General features: G+C 38.3%; 1 pseudogene; it reads right to left on the reverse strand.

The window, feature by feature from the left end:
* Positions 1–20,917, reverse strand: part of LOC121400808 — a 95,326-nt pseudogene that overhangs the window by 35,110 nt on the left and 39,299 nt on the right.

Here is a 20,917-nt window from a genome sequence, read left to right on the forward strand (position 1 = left end):
GACTGGGGGGTTTTAGGCATAATAATCTATGAAATGTCCATTCAAATATTCCGTAACAACCTAATTCTAAAGGTTTCAAACTCCCAATAAAATGTGAATAATAACCACTGACCCAGTGTAATACTTTTGTTCTTTTCTCAAAATATGTGTTCCTAAACCAATATCTAAAGCTCCCCTGTTGCATATTTAAAAAGCCAAGATTGCAAGTATTCCCACTTTGATGCCACATCTCCTGCCCAAAATCCTTCCGGTCCTGGTTGAAACAAGGCATATGTAATGCAGAGCGTCAATCTGCAAATATATAGGTTTAAATTAGTGGCCCAAAGTAATTTCATTCAGTCACAACCCTTGTTGATTGTTTAAAAAAGCAGAACTGCAAAGACGTCCACTTTGATGCCAATGTTCATTTCCAGAGTTCTTTCGGCCAGACTGGACTTAGTTATATCTAATACAATGCACACAAATTATTATTACAATTTCAACAGTTACTAAAAATGGATAAAGCACAGGGACACAAAGATATAAATGGATATAAAGGATACGAGGTGTTGGGCCAAGGCATAGAAATACAAAAGCCTATACAGTATGCAAAGCCCAATGTTACCCCAAGAACTGTGCAACTGAGTCCTTTGTTAAAGGGCACCAATTATGACCAAAATCATTTACTAAGTAAATACACTAAGTGAAAGTTCAAGAAATACGATTTTTAAAACAGTTAGAATTGTTTGTATAATGTAAATGATCAGCTCACTATTCCTTCTGCAAGATCTCCCCTATCTCCCCTGCAGTTCTAGCTGAGGCAGCCATCTTGGATTTCACTGGCTCCTCCTATATCTTCCCAGCCAACTGCAGCTCTGAAATCTCGCACATGCTCAGTTGAAATTCCTTGTTGCTTATCAACCCTTCTAAGCTATTTTCAAATCAGCCAAACCTGTGTGTTAGCTGCTGTTCAGTAGTGCTGCCACCTGCTGGAAGTTACTGTGTGTCCTTCATTTGCATAATGACTTTACCAGCAGGGGACAAGATAGGGAAATCTCCTGATACTTCTAGTGGAGGAGTTTACTAAAACAAGGCATTCTGGGTAGAATACTCTAAGCAGTGTTACAATCTGAGCATGCTCCTGAAATTTGCATATTAGAGTCTCTGTTATAGTCACAGTATGGCCTCCCTCAGTGAAAGAACCCATTTGACAAAGTAAGGGATTTTTTTAAAAACTATATGTAGTTTGATTAAACGTGTTTAGTTTGTACTGGTCAGATTGTTAATATGTGTTTGATTTTGGCTGTGATAGGTGCCCTTTAAGAGGGTCACACAAGATGTCCTATTGACTTCCATGGGTATATCAAATTTAAACTTGAGTAAAAATTAATGGTTTGCTCTACTGTGATAATGGAAACAGCTAATTATGTTAATGTGTAAATTAATTTTAAACCAACAGGATTGGATTAGTATAAACAGTTACTTATGCCTCCATTAGAATGTCATCAAAATTATTTGTAGATAAGGCAGTTCAGGATAGCTAGATAGGCAGTACTACCATTGCCATTGTGCAAGTAGACAGGCTGCTCACACCCACTTTTTATGCTTTCGCTAAGGTTCACAAGTCGATCAGTGACACAACCCCTTCTTGGCATCACAACTTGATTCATATCTAATTGATATTACTCATCTATTAAGGGAAATTTATGACCTGGTGATTAGTTTGGTTTACTTTTTGGTTGGCTTGTATATCGAGGCACTTTACATGAGTATTCCTCATGAAATGGGCCTTGAAAATCAAAGTTTTTTTTCCACAAGTACCCATTTCCATATTTCATAAGTTTATTTTGGATGCTTTGCATTTTTTATTGCAAAATAATATCTTTCAATTTGACAATGTACATTACCTACATACAGGGCGAGGACCCACATCACTCAATCATCACACATTATTATACATAATTATTTTTTCATCTTATTATAGTAGCTCTTCATTTGCCTTTGTTTTCTTTGTGTGGTTTTGATTTAGTAAGTGTGAGATCCAAGAGCTCCTTCCACATCCACATTCAATGCACAGATCTTTCTCAATTGGTGCCGGTGGCACCACAGGCAATCATGAGATGGACAGGAACGGAAGTAATAGAAAGGGGCAAAACCCGAGCACTTATTTCAACAATGTACAAAATATGACCCCTTTAAGATTGCGTAGAATATGTTCATCTGAAGGGGATTGTAAAACCAGGCCTATGATTTATAGGAGAGATTTTGGACCTGAGACTACAAGTCTTGGGTGCATAAGTCCTATCAGAATGTGATATGGAAGTTGAGATATTTTTTTATATTAATAATATATCAAGAGGAACTTATGTAGTCAAGAACGAAAGAACAGGTTTAATCTGAATATCCTAACGTCAGCTGCCAATGTGGGCTGCATTGTAGAGGAAAGCCCAAGGTTTTTTTATAGAAGAAACAAGAGTTTAAAAAATATGTTGGTTCAAATTCACTGTAGGACACCTACTAAATCCCAAAGCTGCAACACAACTTGCTCATTTCAAAGTGGGAGTTTTGAAAGACAGTTATAAAAGACCAAAATGGTAAAATTTGCACTATTGCTCTAGCTAGATCAATAAGCATACTTAATTTAGTGTTTTTAAACAAGAAAATCCTTTGTGCATTTCAAACACAAGAATAATATAACCTACAATGGTTTGACATAGCACTACAAACACACTAACTTGCAAAGAATTCCTTGAGTACAATGAGTGCCAAACAAAAACAAGAACCGGAGAGAATAATAAAAAACAAAATTCATCCAATAAAACCACTAATGTACAGCACATCAGAAAACCCACAAAGAGATCCAATAGTTTCAAATAAATAATACAGTGATAACTGCAGCAAACTTGAAAGGTTTAGATGAAGATAAGCATAGACAAAATCATACACAGTCTAAATCTGCCAATACTGTCAATTTTGTATTTGGGTTTGAATCTATTTTAACACAATTCCTAGATTTTCAATCCAGAAAAAACAAGAATATTGGTATATGGATTGCAGTATATGTTTCAGCTAAAGGCTAGGAAACATTAAACATAAAGGGAACTTTAGCATAAGAAGAATTAATGGAGGTGCAAAAGAAAATGCTATGCAGATACACCCTTCTGTTTAAACAAAGTATTTCTTTATATTTATATAACTAGATAGGTGCACTCAGATAGCCATGGTGATGCCTAGGTGCTGGAACAAAAATTCATATCTATAAAGCAAAAAAAACTTCCGCACACATAGGTCTTGATAAGTGAAAAAAAGCTGGTAGATTTATTTCAAAGTTTCGGCTTACAAACTCAAGCCGTCACTGCTTATATATATATATATAAAAATATATCTGTCATCTAAAAATGTGTTTTCTCCAACAGGCTGATGGAACCAGGACCCCAGATGATGGGGGTGCATACATGTGCCCCAGCATGGTCTCCTGCACCGTAGCACTTGACTTTTCTTAGCAAAGCACTATTGCATCCCTCATATGAAGTGCAAGTTCTGTTATCCTGAACCTCCAGTGGTTGGGGGAGATGTTTGATGAGTTGATGAGGTGCAATTTAATTCGATTTGTTCTTGTGTTGGGATTAAGGGAGTGATCCCCCTGATTTTGTATATGGGATTGGTCAGATGAGGAAAATGACAAGTCAGCCAGTGCCTGAAAGTATCCAAAATTATCTAGAGGGTACAGTCATACAGTCTGCCTTGAACAAGCTGCTCTGTCAGTTACAAGGAACAGAATCTCAAGGGTGAAGGAACACGTTGACCCTTCAGCTACATGGAGATTGAAAGGCGAATGGTATAAGGCAGGCAGAGAAATAAAGGCTTATTGAGGTAAGCACTGGGAGTATTGGTAGTGGTTTCTCCCAGGAGTAGCAGATAGGCTGTTAGGAAAAAAGGATATAAATACAGGGGTAAACAGGCTGAGGAGAAACATTACCTTCGTGTTGGAGAAGAGAGGGTTGTAGTGTTTGTCATTGGCAAAAAATTAGAAGAAATCTTGTGTACAGGCAAAGAAACTGATAGCATTTCATGTACAGGTAAAAGAGGAAATTTAATAGGAAATACTGCAACAAAAGGGAGAAAGTAAAGGGTATTATGGGGTTGATAAAGAATGTCTGAAATGATGAAGATAAAGCTTATTGTACATTACATTTTAACTCACAGCAAAACTGAAAAGCATCTAAAAAATATGCCTCCCTTTTCACATACTCTGGAATGAAAATGATCAAATATGACAGTAAAAAACATGTGAATTAAAATGGCAGCACATATTGCATACCATTCAAGCATCCGCACAGTAGATCACTTGGATCACTTGTTTAGAAAAATAGCTGAACAGCCAATTGATTTACACAGAACAAAATGTAAAACATTAATTTAAAAAAAGAGAAGAAAATTAGGCCAGTTCTTCATCAGGATTTTATACAGGATAAAAGGTGTGTATTCGGACAGATATTTACAACTTTGTATTGTTACTAAATACTACAGCAATATCTTGCAGTGTGTGGTTTCTTGATTTGCTGATACAGGTATAGGATCCCTTATCCAGAAACCCAATATCCAGAAAGCTCCGAATTATGGAATGGCTGTCTCCCATAGACTCCATTTTATCCATATAATCCAAATTTTTAAAAATGATTTCCTTTTTCTCTGTAATAATAAAACAGAACCTTGTACTTGATCCCAACTAAGATCTAATTAATCCTTATTGGAAGCAAAACCAGCCTATTGGGTTTATTTCATGTTTAAATTAATTTCTAGTAGACTTAAAGCATGAAGACCCAAATTACGGAAAGATCTGTTATCCGGAAAACCCCAGGTGCCGAGCATTCTGGATAACAGGTCCCATACCTGTATGGCATCTTTATGTAGTGGGGTTGCACCTTTATTGCACTAATGCGTTTTTGAGATGAAAACAAAGTAAAACTATGCATTGGAACAGATGGATGCAATGTGCGAGAAGCATTATTCTTTACTCATTAAATTCAGAGCAAAGCAATGAGTTTTTTTAACCATAAAATATTGAGTGTATGGTGTGCCAAACATATTTATGCTTTTCTTCTAGTTCTCTTAGGCAACAAAACCAATTTGCAGCAATAAATGTGGGCAAGGGTCTTTAAAAAATCTTTCCACTTTCAGACACTAGGTTATCTATTAGTGCTGCTGTGAACCGTGTGCTTGAACAATAAGGTGAATTGAAACTTAATTTCCAGTTGTCTAAAGACAAGCCATTTTCATCAGGGTGCAATGAACTATGGGACCTGTAGTGCCATAATCAGCTTTAGCAACTTTGCCTTACAGTGGCTAAGTCTTACCCCCAAGATGTCCATTTTAAGACATACTCCACTTATATTAATATGGTGTGTAGGGATCCAGAGGGTTATTTCCTCTCTGTACAAGAACCACATGTTGGGAAATCTCCTGCCTGTGCAGCTACAGTTTGAACTTAGAGTGACGGGAGGGGCTGGAGCCTTGTCTGGCAGATACCGGAGGGTGTCACAAGGTGGCGCTGCTGCACAACTAATTTGATATAGGAGAGCCATGTGCTCACACTGCCATTGTTGACTTCTACTTCACTGAAGAGTGATCCAGAAGTTCTGCAGGATGTAAGGCTTAAAAGGAGTTTTATAGCCCTGCAGGCTTGGGGTAGGATACTCCAGAGCCTAGTAAATGGGGGTGGGGATTTTGGTTCTTCTTGAGTGTAATGCTATTGGCTGACATGTTATTCTAAGTTGCGTTAATATTCTGTTGTAAAGTTTTTAATAAAAACCCTAAATTCCTTCAACACATAGATACAGAGCAGAAAGGTTTTCTTTGCAGCTCTGTTATATTTTTAAGATTTAAAACAAAATTTAATTTTTTTCCCCCTTTGACATTATACATTTAAAGGAAGGAAGAATATAATATTAGAAGGTGAGGCTGACACTATGGGGCAGATTTATCAAGGGTTGAATTAATTAATTAAGTAATGGGAGTTTTTTTGAATCTTCTTTTTGAAATCCAATTAAAAAAAGACCAACCAAAACTTCTGGGCCCTCTATGTTATCTGCAATAACTCTCCTTCCCTTCTAATTTTTAAATTAAACTTTACTAAACCTGAAACATTAAAATGGACACAAAATTCAAGATGCATTTAGGCTATTCGCAATACTTGTATAGATATATGCTCATTTCCAATCTTCAACAAGCAAATAAACAAGGAGAATCCAAAATGACCAGCTTTATAGACCTGACGGTCCATTACTGGGTTTGCATGCTGCTCACAAGTGATTTGCAGTGAGTGAACTGAATGCTAATGCTATTGTCAGTATACAGCAAGTAATGCTATTGGTGCATTGTGCACAATTTGCAATAGATGTTGCTTTATAGGCAACCCTCCCCAGGATAACACTTTTTCTTTTCCTTTAAATCCTCTTGCCCTTTCATAAAAGAGAAGCATTGGCCTCTCTTCTATAGATAAAATAACCTGTAAAGGTTGGGCTTCTTAAAGTCCCTTTAGAGAAGATAGCCTTTAGGCCACTGTTACAATACCTAAATAGATGTATTGGGGAAAAAGTGGCTCACCTACATATTCTATGAGCTTTTTACTAAGTTAGCTATAATGGTAGTAGCTGCCTTTGCTAATAAAATACGTGTCTGGTCTTATATTGATCTCTTATGGTTTAAAATAACCCTCCAATCTCAGAAACTTCATCTGCATATGATTTTATACATTTAATACAGAACCAAGGTAACAGTGTAAACTTTTACAGAGATGATAAATGGAACAAGACTATAGAAATGACATACCATTAACATATTTGGCAAAGTCTTTTTAACAGGGTCAGATAAATCCACAGCGGTCCCCAACCTTTTTTGGACCGGGTATGGGGTTGGGGGTGTGTTGGCCAGGTTAGCGGAGGGGTCGGTGCACCTCATTTTTGTGGGCTGGCCGGCCCAGTGCAGGAGTGTCCCTGGCCCAGTTCTGGGCTTTGGCCCGGCGGTTGGGAACCCCTGAGTTAGGGTACAAATACCTATTACTAGTGATGAGCAAAATTTTTCATCAAGGTTTCACCGCAAAATGGCGCCCATAGACACAAAAGGGTGGAAAAAATTGTTGCACATCAAGTAAATTTGTCGTCCATTGACATCAATGCATTTGGCGACTTTTCACCGAAGCAAAATAGGTCAGATTCACCAATCAATACCTATTACCGCTAATGCATATTCAACACAACAGGCCTTGATTATTACCTCTGTCTGGGGAAGAAAGAAATACTACAACATATTTGGTGTCTGTGTTAGAAGGAGCTAGTCTCTTCCTGGAGAATTCATTCTTCTTGGGAGTTCTGATAAACAATAGTGATGGGCGAATTTGCAGCGTTTCGCTGAGAAATTAGCGAATTTCGCGAAACGGCGAAAAAATTAGCGAAACGGCGCCGGCGTCTCTTTTTTGACGCCAGCACCCTTTTTTTTTACCCCGGCGAATTTTTTCGGGCGAATTTTCGCGGGCATTTTGAGAATTTATTCGCTGGTGGCGAATCGCGCAAATTCGCCGCGAATTCGCGCCTGGCCAATAAATTCGCCCATCACTAATAAACAATAGTCTTGAGATCAGTTCTTTGTAGCTTCAACCTTTTGGGAGATATTTACTAAAATTTCTCACTATTTTATTAAAAAACACTTCAACCAAAATCCAATGCACATTTTTACCATATTTATCAATAAATTTACTCAAAAAATCTGGTGCAGGAAAAGACTCAATAGAAATCATGAAAAATCTCTATTTTTTTTCATATTTGATGCCCAATAAACACAAATAAATCTGATTATTGTATGAAACCCAGCTCAGATCAGGATATCTCCCAATTGTAAACTGTACACCTGCCATTGACTTTTACATGATCTCGGCAGGTTTGAGATGGAGCACATTTTTATTTGGACTTTTAGCCGCCTCTGGGATTTATAAATCATGAAGAATTTGAGGGTTTTTTTCCATGAAAAAACCCAGACCAAAAAAAATTATCTCAAAGCAGTGTTCTAACAAAAACTCACCCAAATCTCACCTTATATGGCCTAGTCTATAAACTTTGCACTGGACATAACTCGATTTTAGTTTTAAAGGACACGGGCTAAAGATTTTTAAAATTATGACTTTTCTTCATTATTCAGAAACTCGTTATCCAGAAAGCTCCAAATCATAGAAAGACCATCTCCCATGAACTCCATTTTAATCAAATAATTCAAAAAAATATTTCCTTTTTCTCTGTAGTAAAAACAGTTCCTTGTACTTGATACTAACTAAGATATAATTAATCCTTATTGGAGGGAAAATAATCCTTGACTCTGAGACCCCTTAGACGGCTTTGCCCCATTTTGAGAACTTGTTCTATAATAAAACTTACCTTTATACTTCTAATTTAATATAAATAACGAATGGAAAACCCTACAACAATTTATAAAATATATATTGTAACCTAAATCTTAATATGATTAAAACGTCTAAAAGTAAATGAGAGTTCAATCATTAATTACTGGACTGTAAAACATGTTTTTTTTAGCCAAGACAGGGCAATGCATTTAATGGTTGTGCTGACATGTTTTCAAGCATCTGTTGAGGACAAGGATTCCTGGAAATTTTGAGACTCACCATCTTTTTTTTTTTGCAGAACAAAATAAAACGATGAGCTAAGTCAATTGTAAAACATTACGGCTGCAATCAATCTCTCATATTCGCTAACTTTGGCAGAAATTATTCTTTCTTTCCGAATATATTTTATCATTAATCATTTGACAAGAGGGAAATTGAAACAATATTATATAATAAGAACATTGCATTAAAATTAAGGTGTAAGTTACAGATCTCTTATGTGGCTCTGTGTACATTAAATAGAATTTCATTCCGCTAAATAGGATTTATTTTTTCGCATTTGAAACTGTGAGAAGACAGTCTGTTCCTGCCAGCTACCAATCAGCAGTTCTTTTTTATTTAGGGATGCGATTCTCCTTGCAGATCCACACAGTGTCGGACTGGGCCGGCGGGACACCGGGAAAAACCCCGGTGGGCCCCGGGCTCTTGTGGGCCCCGCCGGCCCAGATCCGCTACTTAGTGGGGCGGCGCGACCCCACTTTGTTTGGGGTCGCGGTAGAATAGAAGGGCTGCGCATGCGCACAAACGCGGCGCCGCGCGCATGCGCACAAACGCGGCGCCGCGCGCATGCGCACTAGCCGCCTGCAGCACTCCGGAGCGGCAGTGGCGGCTGGAGGGGGCCCTGGGGCAGTAGCCCCGGTGGGCCCCATGCCTCCCAGTCCGACCCTGGATCCACATCAGTATAGGGAAAGAGCTGTATTCTGAAAAATCTCATCTCATTTAAGGCTTGGATTCCTTAAAATTTTATAAGGGAAACATAGACATTTCATTGTGACTGCACATTTTCAAGAGAATACTATATAGGTATGAGACCTGCTATCCAGAATGCTCGGGACTTGGGGTTTTCCAGATAATGGATCTTTCCATAATTTGGGTCTTCACACCTACTTTATTTATCTATTTTATCAAGGGCCGAATGCCAAAAACTCGAAAAATTTTATTTTTTTTCACTATAAAATGTAATTTTCTAGAATTTATTCTCTGATAATAGTCAGAATAAAAAAGACCTGCCAAGTTTATGTAGAAGTCAATGGCAGATGTCCCATCGATATTTTAAAGATATCCTGATCTGCGCTGGGTTTTGTGCAATAATCCGGAAAAATCGAATATACTGAAATATACAGTACACATAGAATAGAAATGTCACAATATAAGGCTGATTAGTAATTAATAGAGACAATTACTACATGGCAGCACAGAAACCAGTGCAATTAGCATCAGAATTTAATAATCAGCAAACCTGTAGCATCAGCTTATATTATCCAAAGATTTTGTGGTTTTCGGGAAAAAATCCAAAAAAAAAAGTTTGATTCAAAAAATTATCCAGATTTTATTGAGTTTTTTTCCCGCACAGGAAATCTTTTGAAAAATGGAGGAAACATCCGCATTGAAAATAATTTAAACATATAAATAAACCCAATAGGCTGGTTTTACTTGCAATAAGGATTAATTGTATCTTAGTTTGGATCAAATACAAGAAAAATAAATTGCTTTTAAAAATTGTAATTATTTGAGTATAATGAAGTCTTTGGGAGATGGCCTTCCCGTAATTCAGAGCTTTCTGGAAAATGGATTTCCGATTAACAGATCCCATACCAAAATATAAATAGTAGACTTTAGGGGGCACATTTACTAATGGTCGAATATCAAGGGTTAATTACCCCTCGATATTCGACCATCGAAGTAAAATCCTTCTACTTTGAATATCTACGTCGAAGGATTTACCGCTATTCGTTCGTTCAAACGATCGTAGGAAGAATTGTTCGATCGAACGATTAAATCCTTTGAATTGAATGATTCGAAAGATTTTAATCCATCGATCGAACGATTTTCCTTCGATCAGAAATTTGTTGGAAAGCCTATGGGGACCTTCCCCATAGGCTAACATTGATGCTCGGTAGGTTTTAGGTGGCGAAGTAGTTGGTCGAAGTTTTTTTTATGAGACAGTACTTCGACTATCGAATGGTCGAATAGTCGAACGATTTTTAGTTCAAATCATTCGATTCGAAGTCATAGTTGAAGGTCGAAGAAGCCAATTCGATGGTCGAAGTAGCCGAAAAAAACATTCGAAATTCGAAGTATTTTTTATTCTATTCCTTCACTCGAGCTAAGTAAATGTGCCCCTAGATGTGAATTGGGATGCACCTCTGTGCGCTAGATGCATCAATTAAGCCTGCTCAAGCACTATAAAAACAGGTAACAAAACATTAAAAGCTACTTATAAGTAGAAAATTTTGGTATCTACCTTGGCAAGTCAGAATTGTACATTTATCAGTTTCAATTAACACCATCATACATAATTAGCAGATTTTGCCCATCTTAGATTCCCTCTTTGGATATTGCAAGCAAAGACACTGTATCATGGCAGACAACAGTTACATTCCTTTGTCTTTGTCAAAATGGTGAAATCCTGCAAATAAAATTCAGTTGAAATAATTAGCCCCAAAACACAGAATCTAGGCATTGCAGCACATTTCACCATGTATCAGTTAACGGGAATAAGAAAACAATGCTCCTATAATGGGCAGATTGTGCATTAGCATGCAAACCTGTTACTTCTGACATGGAAACATTAAAATAAAATAGTATAATTAGGAGAGAGATAATTAACCCGCTTAAGGCAGAGACACACTGGAAGATTTAGTCGCCTGGCGACTAATCGCCTCTTCTTAATCTCCCCAAAAAACCTTTCTGCCGGCTAGAATTGAAATAGCCAGCGGGATGGCACTGGGAGCACTTTGTTTTCTGAAGTCGCCCGAAGTTTCCTGGTGAGGCAACTTTGGAAAACAAAGTGCTCCGAGTACCACCCCGCCAGCAATTTAGATTTAAGCCAGCGGGAAGGCTTTTCAGGGAGATTAGTCGCCCCAAAGAAGAGGCGATTTGTCGCCGGGTGACTAAATCTCCCCGAATCCCTCAGTGTGTCAAGGCTGTCGGCAGTTCCACTTGATGGGCCTGTGCTGGTTTATGACCACAGTATTCCCAGGGGGTCCAAATTGGCATTGGTGAACAGCAGCTGCAGTGAACGACAGCTTTGCTCAATGGGCTCAACATTTAACAGTGACAGCTTGGAAAATACACATTTGAGGTTGGTTGTTCTTTGAATTCTTATAAATTATCCTAAGGAAAAACAAGGTGAAACAGAGTCTGGCCCACAGATTCTTCAGCATCTTACCACCCTTTTAGCTGTAGAGTCAAGAAGAATGGCCCACGAATAATCCTGCACCACCTCTAATGTTTCAGACAGACAGGCAGATTTTAAAAATATTTGGCCCAACTCATGTGCAGTTGTGTCCAGTTGTACAGTACACAGAGAGCAATTGCATTCAGTGTGCCTGTTCTGGTTAGTTCAACCCTACATGTTGAAACCCTTTTATTCCGGCTCCTACTCCTTGGCATATTGCATGTTCTAGACCGTTTTAGACCCTCTTCTTTTTCTTTGAAAAGGCCCAAAGTAGCCTATAACGGCTGTCCTTAATGACACGGCATTCGTCTAAAGATACATAACTCTAAGGGAAACAAGGATCTCACTTAATGTATCCCTTTAAAACCCTCTTCCACCCAACACATCATTATTTTTAATCCAATATCTTGGTTTTAAACTCTCACACAAACACTCCTTCTGCATTCCTCCTAAAAGGGGGCTCCTGCTATGGAATACCTGAACTGTTCACTGGATTTGAGAAGGTCAACCAACCATTCTTGTAGTTGTCCACAGATGCTATAAAACTGCAAGAAGCCTCTTCCTGTACCCAAACTTGCCAATATTTTAATTGTGCCACCAATGCCACAAACCACAAAACTAAATCCAACTCAGGTCAGGCTTAAAACCTAGAAACCTTGGATGTTCGACATGAGGCTTATTTGCAGGAATAATCCGAATAGTCCTGATTTAGCATTAGTCAGTTCATTGCTCCAGTGGACATGGATATTTACAGATGTCATAACTATATTGGCAATTAGGTTATATTAAGTTTTCTTATATTTGTATGCTAACTTAATTGTACTGACAATTAAAATAATTTCCTCTGAAGGCATAACAACTGTATGCCATGTTGATTTGTTGATAGAGGTCCGTGGATGGGATTGGGGAGAAGTCTTACATTGTAGAGTTTATTATTATATAATACACAAAAGCCATGAATATCTTGTAAATTATATCCTTATAAACGGTGAGTAGTGATGTCATCAGTTATAAACGGTGAGTAGTGATGTAATTTCTGTCACATGACTCACTAAAATTTGTGTATTATAATTAATAAAGTACCCCCAGTTGTAAAATATGAGGATATTATAAGTTACCTCGGAGTTCCATGACCTGTATAAAAACACTCGGCCTTCGGCCTCGTGTTTTTATATGGTCATGAAACTCCTCGGTAACTTATAAAATCCTTATATTTTACAAGAGGGGGTACTTTATTCACTATATAATACACAAAAGCCATGAATATCTTGTAAATTATATCCTTATAAACGGTGAGTTCTGATGTCATCAGTTATACACGGTGAGTTCTGATGTAATTTCACATGACTCACTGAAATTTGTGTATTATAATAAATAAAGTACCCCCAGTTGCAAAATATGAGGATAATAGAAGTTACCTCGGAGTTCCATGACCTGTATAAAAACACGAGGCCGAAGGTCATGAAACTCCTCGGTAACTTATAATATCCTTATATTTTACAAGAGGGGGTACTTTATTCACTATTATTTTTATATTTTATAGCTACAATGTTGGAGAGATGGCACCTCATATGTATCTTTTATGGTCCATCTAATTACAGCTCTCTGTTTTCCCATGAGCAATACCTTCAGGTGAAAAAATAACCTAAAAGCATCTCTCCCTGCATGGTGGACTTCTGTAACTGCCAGACCAGAAAGGAGACTGCAGTTGTAGCTGTTGCCTGATTACAGTAAAGTGAAATACATTTGCAGTATTACTGTACAATCACCCACTGTGCTCTGAAATCTTTGTCTTTTTGGAAGCGGCTGGACTTTCTCTGATTTACAGCACAATGCTACACTGGTGCAAATCGGCTGAAATATCAAATATTGGTCTTTTGCCCTATCTAATATAATCCATAACTATACAGACATGTCAAGGGCAAAGCACTTTAGCTTATTAACTCTAATCATCATGTCCACAAACCTACAAAAAAAGTTCAGTGTTTTAGTGCTGCTCTCCGTAGTTTTTATAATGTTTTCTGCATGGAATTTAGAATCAGAGTCTTACCAACTCCGAAATAGTCACACTATATAAAAGTGGCACACATTGTGAAGCTACCCTGGCTGGCGGTTAATTAGAAGGCACAAGCCTAGGCTAGTCAGGTGTGACTAATTAAGCAGTATAAAATAAGAAAGCGGCTATCACAGTCCTGCTGTCTGATTGGTCTTCTGTAAAGGACCTTGGAGCTGTTCTTCTCTGTTGGAAATCAAAATCCCTGCACTTCCAACTGGCACTTTGCATTTAACAAGCTGCAGATTCTTTTGTATCCCTCTATGATTTTGTTCCTGCTTCTTGCGATTCTGTTTGACTCCATTTTTCTTTTCCTTTTTCATCAGTTTTATATTTCTGTTATGTGTTTTGACTGTGCATATCTTTAAAAAGGGATCATATGCAAATTCTGCACTTACTGACATATTATTGCTAGGCTGAACCATTTTGAAGACATAAGAGTTAATTTAGTAAATTAAAAAACACAGTGCCGCCTGTTTGAAGGAGAACTAAACCTTAACTAAAGAAGTAGGTAGAAATGTTGTACATTATGTTTTGTGCTTCTGTACCAGCCCAAGGCAACCACAGCCCTTTAGCAGTAAAGATCTGTGTCTCCAAAGATGCCCCAGTAGCTCCCCATCTTCTTTTCTGCTGATTCACTGCACATGCTCTGTGCTGCTGTCACTTACTGAGCTTAGGGAGCCACTCACAATATACAGTACACATAGAATAGAAATGTCACAATATAAGGCTGATTAGTAATTAATACACATAATTACTACATGGCAGCACAGAAACCAGTGCAATTAGCATCAGAATTTAATAATCAGCAAACCTGTAGCATCAGCTTATATTACAGCCAGGGAAGCTCATTTTCTGCTGGATAATTAGTGACGAGCCCTAAGCTTAGCTTCTCAACAGCCAATCAGAGCCCACTGAGCATGTGAGTGTCACATGTGAGTGTTTCAGTTTGCTGAGTGCCGTCGGCTGCCCTGCATGGCCTGGGAAAGGAGGCAGCAGGAAGTGGAACAGAAGGGCGGGGATAGCAGATTATTTGGAGACATTTTCAATAAATCAGCCTGAAACATTTTAAAGCACATTCCTTCTATTTTAAAAGTGTACTATGCACTGGCAAAATCTTGTTTTTTATACAAAATCTCTCCTCTAACACAGGAGTCAAAAAAACAAGAATATTAGTACACAACAATGTCAAAAAGTTACACTTAGGGCTAACAATGTGCTAAAAATAATGCAGTCATTAAACTGTTTAATACATATTAAGAAATGCTTCCCTTTTTAAATTGTCTTAAACTTAATATTTTTAAATGTATTTTTTTTAGTTTTTAGTAGTGCTAAACAATCTTTGATAAATGTTAAGAAACAATGGAATTAGACCACATTAATTCAGTAGCTTGTAGCAATTTATAATGTTCTACGAATGAAAAAACTCTGAAATATTAATATTCAAATTTAACACCTCCATGAATGTAAGACAGTTTATAATTCATAATGCTGTACATAGCATAGCCATATTTATGGAAAATGTGTTTGCTCTTCAATCATGTTAATTCTGCTTCATCATTACACTGTAACAGGCCTAATTATCAAAACCAATATTATATAAAAACACCTGTTCTTGTAAAAGTACCTGGATTTACTCACAGGAATTCATCTAAAGTTTGTGTAGCAGCAAGATATTTTTTGCTGATGGGGATAGATCAGTTTTCCACAACCAATGGTTTGAGAGCAAAATATTGCTCCCCAACCCCTTGGATGTTGCTCCCAGTGGCCTCAAAGCAGGTGCTTATTTTTGAATTCCAGGCTTGGAGGCAAGTTTTGGTTGCACAAAAACCAGGTGTATTGCCAAACAGAACCTCATGTAGGCTGCCAACAGCCAACAGCCAATCACAGCCTTTATTTGGCATCTCCTTGGAACTGTTTTCATGCTTGTGTTGCTCCCCAACTCATTTTACATTTGAAAGTGGCTCATGCAAAAAAAAGTTGGAGACCCCAGGATAGAGAATGAGTAAGAGGAGGCGGTTTTAAGGAGATAACAAGTGTCTGTTAATGGGTTTGCAAAATGCGGTAGATCTACCTGTATGCATTCTAATGCAAGGACTAACTGATTTTATTGTTCCGTGTGGGTCTGTATCCATAGGTAAAGACCACAGATGGGCATCACCTTACAAGTGCACAGCACAGAAAAAACGTTAGCATATTGGTAATGCAATGAAAGCAAAGAATTGAGCAAGGCTGCTATAAAATGCAGCAAAAAAGGGGAGATTTGGAAGCAAATGGGTGCATCAATGCCCTAACTGTATTATTCTCCTGGCACTGATAAGCTAACATATTGCAATTAAAAGAGCCCCCTGAATTTGCTCATAGCCTGTAGAGATAAATACCATAAAAAACTGTAGTCCTGGTGAGAACATCCCTACAGAGCATTAAATAGTGCTGATTCAGGGAAGCCCCATGCTTTAAGAGTATCATCTAAGCCTTGGGGCGCTTTTGCACAACAAGGGGGTTCTGAGGAGCCCCAACTAGAGTCTTTGGAGCCTGATGCGGAGGTTAACCTTGATCTTGCAGCTGGGTGACACTGTAATCCATAAAAACTTTGCAAGGCGACTCCAAACGTACAAGGAGAGAAAAAGCAGAGAAGCCTAAATGCTCAAGGGCATACAGCAGCTCAAAAAGGAAAGTGTAAATTGCTGCCTTGATTGGCACGTTACATAAACTTGAGCTGCAATTGGACTATTTTGGCAAAAAAAATCTCCATGTCAATGAATGCTTTGACAATGCTGAGTGATTCTGGAAAACTGAGCAAAGGTACCAGGAGAAGCACAAGGCAACACTAAAAATGTGCACAATTGCTGAGTTGTTCAGTAATGAGGAGCCATGGGACTCCCACTGGTACCTTGTGTCTAGAGAAGAGGGGGCAAATTCACTAAAGCGCAAAGCGCCTAACGCTAGTGCATATTCGCCAGCGTGACGTCATTTAGTTACTTCTCCGATTTACTAATGGGCGCTGGCGTAAATTCACTAGCGAAGTGGACCTACTCTAGCGCTACTTCACACCCTTATGCCAAGCGAAGTAACTACGCTAATTCACTAACTTGCACATTTTACTGAATGTTACCTCTTGCGCCAGACTTGCCTTCGCCACCTCAGACCAGGCGAAGTGCAATAGAGTAGATAGGGCTTGCTTCCCAAAAAACTCTGGCGTCTTTTCCTTTTTTAAGGGTGATAGGCTGAAAATTTTTTTTTTTGGGGTACCCTCCTTCCCCCCTACATTTCCTAACATATGGCAACTGAACTATACAGTGGGCACATGTATAGGGCAAAATAACAACTCTATTTTATTTTATGAAAGTTTCCCAGGCTTGTGTAGTGTAATGTATTTGCTGCTACATATACGTCCATTCAACTTTAACTTGGCGCCGTATGCAAATTAGGCAACACTAGCGTAACTTTGCTTTGCTTGACGGATTAACACTAGCTCAAATTCGCTACCGTTCGCCTCCCTGAGCGCAACTTAGCATTTTTTGTGAATTTGCGCAGTGCTAGCGAAACTACGCCTTGCGAAGTGTGGTAAAGCTGTCACTGGCGTAACTTCGGATCTTAGTGAATTTGCCCCGAGCAATCTTCTTTTAATCCGAGGCCATTAAAAATTGTCTTTTCCCACTATGAAGGAAAAGAGAAAAAAAGCAGCCAGAGGCTTTGTTAATACTGATTTTCCTGCTCTGCCCCTGGTGCAAAATTATCCTCCATCTCTAGTAGTATCACAGCCCAGCTGAGAATGATTGGGTACAGTAGGCATCAATGTGCTAGCCCCAAGGGCACAGGAAGAAAATATAATTTTGGTTTCTGTAGTGGACACTGCAATTAACAGCAGGGAGCAATAAGTGGACCCAGATGTTAAGAAAGGTCAACAGCAACGATAGGCTTTGCAATTGCTACAGTGTCTTTTCCAGAGCAGGACAATGCTGTATAAGCAAAATAAATTGTTGACAGGTAATAAGTAAAAAGGAATAGCAACCGATATATGGAACTTGTCATATTTTCACTGAAATGTAAAGGTCTGAGTACTTTGGAATCATTTTCGAGCAAAAGCAGCTTTATTAGAAGTACAATACACAATTGCAAACATCACCAAGTCTTCCCAGCTCAACCACATCTTAATGAAAGAAATACTGCTGGCTGTGGATTGACACACATGAGGTTTACAAGGTTGTACTAATGTCATTATTGGAGCTTTTTTTTTCTGTCTCTGCCCATTTTCAGGCTGTTCAGGTTTGATTCTGCTTGGCACATTTCAAATTAAGAAGACGGTCTGCGGAAAGGCTGTCAAACCATTAATGTCACTTTTAGTCTCACGCCCTTGCCTTGAGATGCCTGTGATTAAATAAAGATATAAAGTTTTAGAAAATGCCATGGGAAATATACATGTGCTCTGTAGAGAAGGAGTGAGTCACATAACTGAGGTGCAGTGCATAAGAATATCTCATTTGGGTTCAGTAAAAGCATGACAACCACTTAGACGCCTGTTTTCATTACTAGAACTAGTTTGGAATCACCCAGATATTGTCACGTCGTTTATAGAAAACAATATTTTTATTAGGGATGCACCAAATCCAGGATTTGGTTCGGTATTCGGCCAGGATTCAACCTTTTTCAGCAGGATTTGGATTCGGCCAAATCCTTGTGCCTGGTGAACCGAATCCGCATTTGTATATTAGGGGCAGGGACAGAAATCACATGACCTTTCATCACAAACAAATAATTAAAAGTTGTGTCCCCACTTTCCTTTCCCGCCCATATGCAAATAAGGATTCAGTTCGGTATTCGGCCAAATCTTTCCTAATTTTTATGCACCATGGAAGCATTACATTGACCAAAAACTGTAGTCAGTACATTGGCACTGTCCTAACATTCTATTTCTTTCATATAACTGTCATCAAAGGATCCTGTTTGTAGCAATTCCTGCTTTGCTGTGGCATTTTAGCTGTGAGTTTTTGAGGATATTCAAAGGAAAGTTCTAGCCACGCCTTCTGTAGCTCTTCCCAGTGGTTGTACATTTTTCTCTGACCTTTTGTTTTACCCTCAAGGGTTGATATTTGATGATTATGCTGAGGAATCCATCCGACAGTACTTGCCTGTTCTTCACAGGTTGTGCAGAGCTTTGCATCATTGTCCAGATTACATTTGCACCAGTAAAGTGCTTTCCAAAAGAGACACTACCACCCAGAGTAACTTCAAGCAGGACCATGACTGTGATTTATTCACAGCAGGGTTGTTTGTGATTTATTCACACCAGAGTTTCTTCATAGAACAGTAGTGTTATTTTGTTGCATACAGCAAAATGCAATTTAAGTTCATTTATTTGGGGACAGACTGATCCCCTTGTTGAAAATTTATAAAAATTGCTCATATTCTTGGGGTGGTTTTTACTCTCTTGTCTAGCTAGTCCCCCCCTTCTTTCACAGCCCCTGTTATTCTCCACATACCACAATATAGATTTCTAGAATTAGGGATATGAAAATCAACAACAATCAACTATTGCATGTCGCAATAATTACTCTCCCTGCATGTGACATAATAGATAAGACTTACAAGTTCTATATAGGAATCACTAGTATGTCTTTTTTTTATTATACTTTTATTTTTAGCATCATTCATAACCTGTGCCACATGGATGACCAAGTCATTAGTAGTGATGGGCGAATTTATTCGCCAGGCGCGAATTCGCGGCAGGCGAATAAATTCGCGAAACGCCCGCGAAAATTCGCGGAAAAAATTCGGGCGCCGGCGTCAAAAACGTTTCGCGAATTTCGAGCGAAATTCGCTAATTTTCGGCTAAGCGAAACGGCGCAAATTCGCCCATCACTAGTCATTAGTGTGTTTGAATGTTAGATCTGTACACAGTTAGAAATATGTGTTAATTGAGGAAAACCTATTCGAATGTAGAACTTTATAATCCATTGAATTACCTAATATGACAGAACTACATACTACTGAGAACCTGTGTTGCCTTCTCCCTCTTCCCGTTTCCTAGCTTATCTTGTTTGCTATTTTAAAAGTTCTTAATTATTCAAGGATATCAGCTATGCAGAATAAATTATTCTTGATCACTAATTCTAATTTGCTTTCTATAAACTTAAATGCAAGTTCATACCCCAAAGTATTTACCTTTCTTGAGAAAAGCCTCAGTATTGGAGAAATGCTCTCCTGACTCTTTGTTCCGAGACACCTTGGTGACCACCGCTGTGCCAGAGAGAATCATTTAGAAGTTCTGGGGACCGTGACCTTGTCTGATGATCACTCTCCCAGGGCCGAAACTATAAAAGTAAAGCAAAAGAGAGCATTAGAATTCCGTGCACTTGCAGCAAAACAGAAGTAGAAGCTTTAATAGCTCTATCTTTCATAAATATTAAATCAAGCAGGGGAAAGTTATCACCTTGCATATTAACTACCGTCTGGCACTTTTATGGTAAATAAACATTAAAATGAAAGGAAAAAGAAAAAAAAAATACTTTTTCGCGTGCAAGAAAAATCCAGAAATGCCAATAATGATTTGTTGTACCAATAAAAGGCTCAAAATATTTGTGGCACTAATTTTGAGGATTTGTGAAATACTGTTTTATAGCAAAGGTTGTTTATAGCAGCTTTTTGCTTCGGCTTAACATTGGGCATAAAATTTCTTGATATGTCTATTTCAATGCCCTTAGAATTTTCGGAGCAAAAGGCAAAAGGAAAAAAAGGAATCAGCATTTGCTTGGAAATACATGAGCTTTCAATGCCTCTTCCTATCACTGGGACCAGAAACTGGGGCTATTTCTTCCTATTTTGTTTATCATTAGGGAGAGCAGATTTACATATGTGTCCGAGATTATCAGTCCAGCCAAATTATGGAAAGGCCGTCTCCCACTAATTTCATTTTATCAAACAATCCAAATTTTCAAGAATTAGTTCCTTTTTCTCTGTAAAAACAAGGTCTTAACAGTGGCATGTAGGGTAGGTAAAAATTGGTACTCCTAGGGGCAGATTTATATAGGGT

This window comes from Xenopus laevis, chromosome 2S (genome assembly GCF_017654675.1).
Source record: "Xenopus laevis strain J_2021 chromosome 2S, Xenopus_laevis_v10.1, whole genome shotgun sequence".
NCBI classification, from domain to species: domain Eukaryota; kingdom Metazoa; phylum Chordata; class Amphibia; order Anura; family Pipidae; genus Xenopus; species Xenopus laevis.